Source organism: Mus caroli, chromosome 13 (assembly GCF_900094665.2).
Source record: "Mus caroli chromosome 13, CAROLI_EIJ_v1.1, whole genome shotgun sequence".
In the NCBI taxonomy this organism is placed as follows: Eukaryota; Metazoa; Chordata; class Mammalia; order Rodentia; family Muridae; genus Mus; species Mus caroli.
In genome coordinates, this window is record NC_034582.1 from 59,845,558 (window position 1) to 59,851,987 (window position 6,430).

At 42.4% G+C, this 6,430-nt stretch overlaps 1 pseudogene; it reads left to right on the forward strand.

The window, feature by feature from the left end:
• Nucleotides 1–1,524: 1,524 nt before the first annotated feature.
• LOC110308697 lies at nucleotides 1,525–3,133 on the forward strand (annotated as a pseudogene).
• The last annotated feature ends 3,297 nt before the right edge of the window (nucleotides 3,134–6,430 follow it).

Genomic DNA, 6,430 nt, shown 5'->3' on the forward strand with positions numbered 1-6,430 from the left:
TGCTAGTGTATGCAATGTGCAGTTAATTTTTAAAGCTGCAGTTAATGACAGTGGCATTTAGACACAAAGTGTTTCTAACAGGAAAGAAAAACATTCCTTTTATTTTTCAAAGCAATTTTCTTTGTATTGCCTCACTATTTGGAAATCATGACAAAATATTGTTAATGTAGTTTCTTATTTTCTGAATTCCTATAAGGACTGGTTGTTTGGAAGAGGTCCCATAGGCTGCACAGTGAACTCTTCCTACACAGCATACAGGCCCTGCGGGGAAGGAACACACCTTCTACATGGTCGCCCATGTTCTGGTTCATGTTGGTAGTGATGTCTAAGGTCCAGATGAGTGTGTGGAGAGGCCTTTTGGGCTGTAGCACTTAATTTCCTGTCAAACATTTTGTGTTTCTCCAAAGCTTTCAATAAAACATTGACATCTGAGACTGAAAATGATTGAATACCCAAATACTGTAAAAACATGTAATCTATCCACAAAAGTATATATATATAAGATATATCTTATAGTCCCCAGTAGATTGTATGAAATTCCAAGTTGGTCATAAACAGTAGCCTGGAAAATAAAAGTTTTTATTTTTATTTTATTTTATTTTATTTTATTTTATTTTTATGACAGAAGTTCAGAATCTGAGATAAATATGGAAGCAGCAATTCACACTGGCATAAAAACTTATCTTCAAACATATTAAAGCTGAGTGGTTTACTTAAAAAAAAAAAAAAAAAAAAAAAAAAAACAATCACCTGAAGATTTTGGTTGATACTGGCAGTGTTAGAAAGGTTTGCCAGACACAAGATAAAGTGCAGCTTTTGCAGTTCAAAGGCTGTTAATGAGTATACATTGAGAGTCAGCCTTATAATTCTGTTGTCCCCATTAGCTGGATGGTCTCTGTCCTTACTGACACAGTTGCTCAGCTCACACAGCTAATGAGGTTATGTTCCCTTTGTCTCAGAATATCGAAGAAAGACTTCCAACAGGTATATCCTGATAGCTCTTGGATCTGAGAATCTCTCCAGCCCTGCCTTGTGGGATCAGAGCATTGAGTGGATTAGAAAATGCCAGGATTCTGAGGCAAGGAGATCTCTGAATTCAAGGACAGCCTGGAACAAATTGAATCTCAGGTCTGGGCGTGGTCGTACAGACCTTTAGTCTGGGCCACACCTTCTGCTAGAGGCCCTATATAAGGACACTGGTAGAAGGAAGACTCACTCTTCCTCGACTGCTGCATCGACTTGCCAGCAAATCCGTCGGAATCTCTACAGAAGACCAGTTGAAACAACTAGCCTCGTGGGACTGAAAAACTTACCGAATCTTGGACTTCCCATGCATAGCTGACCTTTGTTGGGTTATTTGGACTACAGACCGGTGACTGCCACAAATCCAGCTCAAAGAACTACAAAGCCTAGAGGCCTGTTCGGTCAGGGCACGCGTGCACTGAGCATTTTTTTCCATTGTGTTCCTCGTTGTGGGCAAGACTCGCCCTCCAAAGCTGTGATTTGCTCTTGAAGGAGCAGAAGATGTCCCTCACCAGCTTTTTACCTGTACTCACTCAGCTATCTCAGGACCAACTTGAAGCTGAAGAAAGGGCAAGGTCTCAGAGCACAGAGGACCTCTCTGGTCTCCTTTGGAAGAGAGCCTCCCTCATATGGAATCAGGAAAGGCTGGGTTCCGCGGGTGCTGGAGGATTTTGGAGATGGAGGTGCTTTCCCTGAAATCCATGTGGCCCAGTATCCTCTGGATATGGGTAAACAGAAAAAAATATCCAATGCTCTGGCCATTCAGCTGGATCAGGAAGGGAAAATTAAATATGATATAATTGCTCGACAGGGACATTCCAAAGACAAGGTCATTTATAGCAAATATACTGACCTAATTCCAAAGGAGGTTATGAATCCAGATGACCCAGACCTACAAAGGCCTGATAAAGAGATGGTTAAAGAAATAACAGAAAGGACAAGAATAGCCTTGGAGAAGATAATATCAAGGAAGGTTCATGCGGCCAAACCTGCTCATGCAGCTGAGAAGTATACTCCTGCTAAGTATATCCACTACACGCCATCTCAACAAGGAGGAACATTCAATTCTGGACCTAAACAGAGGGTTATTCGGATCGTAAAAATGCAGAAAGACCCAATGGAGCCTCCGAGATTCAGGATTAATAAGAAAATTCCCCGTGGACCACCATCTCCTCCGGTACCTGTAATGCACTCTCCTCCTCGGAAGAACACTGTGAAAGAACAGCAGGAGTGGAAGATCCCTCTGTGTATATCTAGGTGGAAGAACTCGAAGGGTTATACGATTCCACTGGATAAACGGCTGGCTGCTGATGGAAGAGGACTTCAGACTGTCCACATAAATGAAAAATTTGTCAAGCTAGCTGAAGTGCTGTACATCGGTGAGCGGAAGGCTCGAGAAGCCGTGGAAACGCGAGCCCAAGTAGAGAGAAAGGTGGCTCAAAAAGAAAAGGAGAAACACGAAGAGAAACTTAGAGAAATGGCCCAGAAAGCCAGAGAAAGGAGAGCTGGGATCAAAACCCACATGGAAAAAGAGGATGGCGAGGCCTGTGAAAGAGATGAAATCCGCCATGACAGGCGAAAAGAGAGGCAGCAGGACCGGAACCTTTCCAGGGCAGCTCCTGATAAGAGGTCAAGGCTACAGAGAAATGAAAACCGAGATATCAGTGAAGTCATTGTTCTTGGTGTGCCCAATCCTCGAACTTCCAATGAAGTTCAATATGACCAAAGGCTCTTCAATCAATCCAAGGGTATGGGCAGTGGATTTGCAGGCGGAGAAGATGAAATTTATAATGTTTATGATCAGGCCTGGAAAGGTGGCAAAGATATGGCTCAGAGTATCTACAGGCCCAGTAAGAGTCTGGACAAGGACATGTATGGTGATGACCTCGAAACCAGGATAAAGACCAACAGATTTGTTCCTGATAAGGCATTTTCTGGCTCATACCTTAGGCAGAGAGGCCGAGTAGGACCAGTGCAGTTTGAGGAAGATCCTTTTGGTTTGGATAAGTTTTTAGAAGAAGCAAAACAGCACTGTGGCTCTAAAAGACGCTTTGATAGCAGTCACCCCAAGGTACATGAGAATGAAGGCAAGAAGCAGAGGAAGGAGTAGATGGGCCTCTTAAAACTAAATCTGACATATACCGCAGAGGACTGCCTGGACTGGCCTCAGTGAGAGAAGATGTACCTAACCCTCGAGACACTTGAGACCCCAGGGAGTGGGGACAACCTCCTGAAGAAGGGGGAAGAAGAATGGGATGAGGAACTGTCAGAGGGGGACATGGAGGGGAATAAAGACTGGACTGTAAGAAAAAAAAAAAGGATTAAAGATAAATTTAGAAAAAAACAAAAACAAAAACAAAAAAAACCAGAAAATGAATCTGTGATAGATCCCTGCCTGTTTTATTTCAGGAGATAGAAGGGTTGAATATTCTACATTGGAGTAGTTATTTATAAAGGATGCGTTATGTTTGTGCTTCTCCAATCTTGCAGTGTGCACAGAAAACACTGCCCTACACAGAATTGAGACTACTTCCTTGTGTGTGACAGTAATCTAGGGGTAAAATTTTCTGTAAGAACTTTATGAATAACATCACGCTAAATGGTGAGTGGGATAATGTTCACACACTGGAACTGTGCTAGCAGATGCATTTGCCCTGTTGTGCACTTGTACCATGCCATGGGGAAACTAAGGCCTTGCTTAGTGCAGCTTGTTTAAAAAAAAAAAGCCAGGAGCTGGGACTCAAGCTGCCCTGAGTTTACAACCTATTAGAAAAGGATGAGGCTGATGCCTTTACTCCCTCAGCAGGGGAGAGGTCTGGCTGTGCACCAGGCTTCTGTTGTAATGGGGTTACTGGTGTCAGTATGATAAGTGATCTCAGGAAGGGGGATTATTTTGTAAAAGTTATGATGTGTTCCCTCTACTCTTTCTGTTCCTTAGAAAATAATCTAAATAAAAAGGACTGAATAGCTATTTCTCTTCAGGCAACCACTTCTCTATCCATATAAACAAAACCTCCGGTTGACTTCCAATTCATAAGCTGTATTATTTTTTAGTTACTAGTTTTGACTTAGCAAGAAATAACTAAGCATCAGGGTCTTGATAGTGATCCAAGGGTCGCAGGAGTGTCTGGAAGCCCTGGGCACATCCACCTCTGAGCTGCTAGCATTAATTTGGAGGCTGTCTGGTTCAGTGGGTATGGTGGTTTGAATATGCTTGGTCCATAAGGAGTGGTGCTGTTAGCAGGTGTGGCCTTGTTGGAGGAAGTGTGTTACTGTGGGCTTTGAAGATTTCCTATGCTCAGGCTGCACCCATTGTAGAAGAGAGCTTCCTCCTAGCTGTCTGAGAATGCCAGACTCTTCTGGTTGCCTTTGGGCCAGGATGTAGAACTCCCAGAACCTTTAGTGCTATGCCTTCCTGGATGCTGCCATGCTTCCCACCTCGATGACAATGGACTGAACCTCAGATCTGTATGCCTTTATAAGACTTGCCTTGGTCACGGTATCTCTTCACAGCAATGGAAACCCTAACTAAGACAGTGGGGGTAGAGGTGGGAGTGGGGGTGGGGATGGGGACTGCTGTGGTTTGATCTACACATTCCTCAGTGGCCAAGTTGTGGTAGAAGCTGTGAGGATGGCCAAAGGTAAAGTTGGAATTCATAAATTTGGCATTATTGTAGGAGGCTTAACAGAGGAAGGGCAGAAACATGTAATGGAAGTCACAGGGAATACAAAAGATTTAAAGTCTTTTCAACTTCATAGAAGATCTTGGTAATCCAGTGTTTCTACTACTTTCGTGCATTACACTGAAATATATAGGAACATTTGGCTGTTACCCATCTTCTTAGCTCCATTTTCCACAATAGTTATAAGGTAGAAGCAGATTTACAAACCATGACATAAAGATACACTGGACCGCATTCAGTCTTATAGGGAAGGAAATTCTGACAATGCCTCATTTACAAAACAAGGATGCAAATGTTCCTTTCCTCTACTCAGGTGAAGTGATGAGATGAGAGCTTTTTTAATGCAAGTTGTGTGAATACAGGATTTATATATATTTATATGAGGCTAGAGTGTTTCTTTCTCGGTCCTAATCTCTACAGCTAGACCTGGAAAGTTCTAGCTTCCATACAATCTAATCTTCCAAGCTGACTGATTCACTCCACCTTTTTTTCTGCTTTCGACTGAATTGCTCTGCCTGGCCTCATATTACCTTTGGCAGTATGTTCTACTTTTCTGGCTCCCTTTCATACTCCTGCTCATTCTGTCTTCACCTGTGTCTAGCTTGTTCTTTCTGTAACCTATCTCTGTAAAACTTTCCCAGCAGTAAAAGTGCCATACCCACACACCACACCACCACACTTTTTTCCCTCTCCCTGCTCTTAAGGAAGCTCTCTTCCTCAGCTGTTGTCATGTGAGTTGGGCATAGCCTATCTCAGACTCATTCCATCAAATCCTTTTCTGATTCATCACTTTGCCTTTCAATTAGACATCACTTTCAAACATGGCTACTTCCTTCTATTAACTAACCTTACCTTCATCATTAAGGATTAAAGGAGTATACTAAAGACATGTTTGTACTTCAGCTGGCTCATAATGTAATCTAGGGCATGTCTATATTCCACCCAGATTGTATCCACCCAGATGTGATCCCTTGCCAGAGCAACTGTGTTGCTGGATTAAAATTCACCTATACAAAGATGATGCGCTAAGTAAGATACACTACTCAAAAAAAGGATGTATATTGTATGAGTCTACTTGTGGCAGTTATCTAAAATACTCAAACTCATAGAGACAGACTTTTGAATGGTGTTTATGAAGGCCTGGGGAGAGAGATGTGTTGACTTAGTGTTCAGCAGGAGTCGTTGGAGTTGGAGGACATGAAAAAGTTCTGCAGATGGATTGTGTCAATGGTCATCAAACAGTATGAATGCACTGAATGGCACTGAACTGTACACTGAGAATGGTTAAGTAGCATTATTTTAGGTGTGTTTTGTTACTTACTTTTTTGAGAAATGCTTTCTGCTATCTACAATATCATGTTAATTAGTTTAGTTGCCAGCCTGGCACAATCTAGAATCATCTGAGAAGGGAAGTCTCTGTATAGAATTGTCTAGATCAGGCTGACTTGTGAGCATGTCTGTGGTTGATTGTCTTGATTATTGATATGGGAAGACCCAGCCCACTGTGGGTGGCACTGTTCCCTAAGCAAGTTGTTCTGAACAATGAAAGTACAGAGCACAAATAAGCAGGCATGCATTCATTCTTTCTGTGTTCTCTCCTGTGGATGTCATGTCCTAGTTCCTGCCTTGACTTCCCTGCATGGTGGAATATAACCTGCAATAGTAAGCCAGAAAAGCCCTTTCCCCATTAAGTTGCTTTTTTCCAGGGTGTTTTATCACAACAA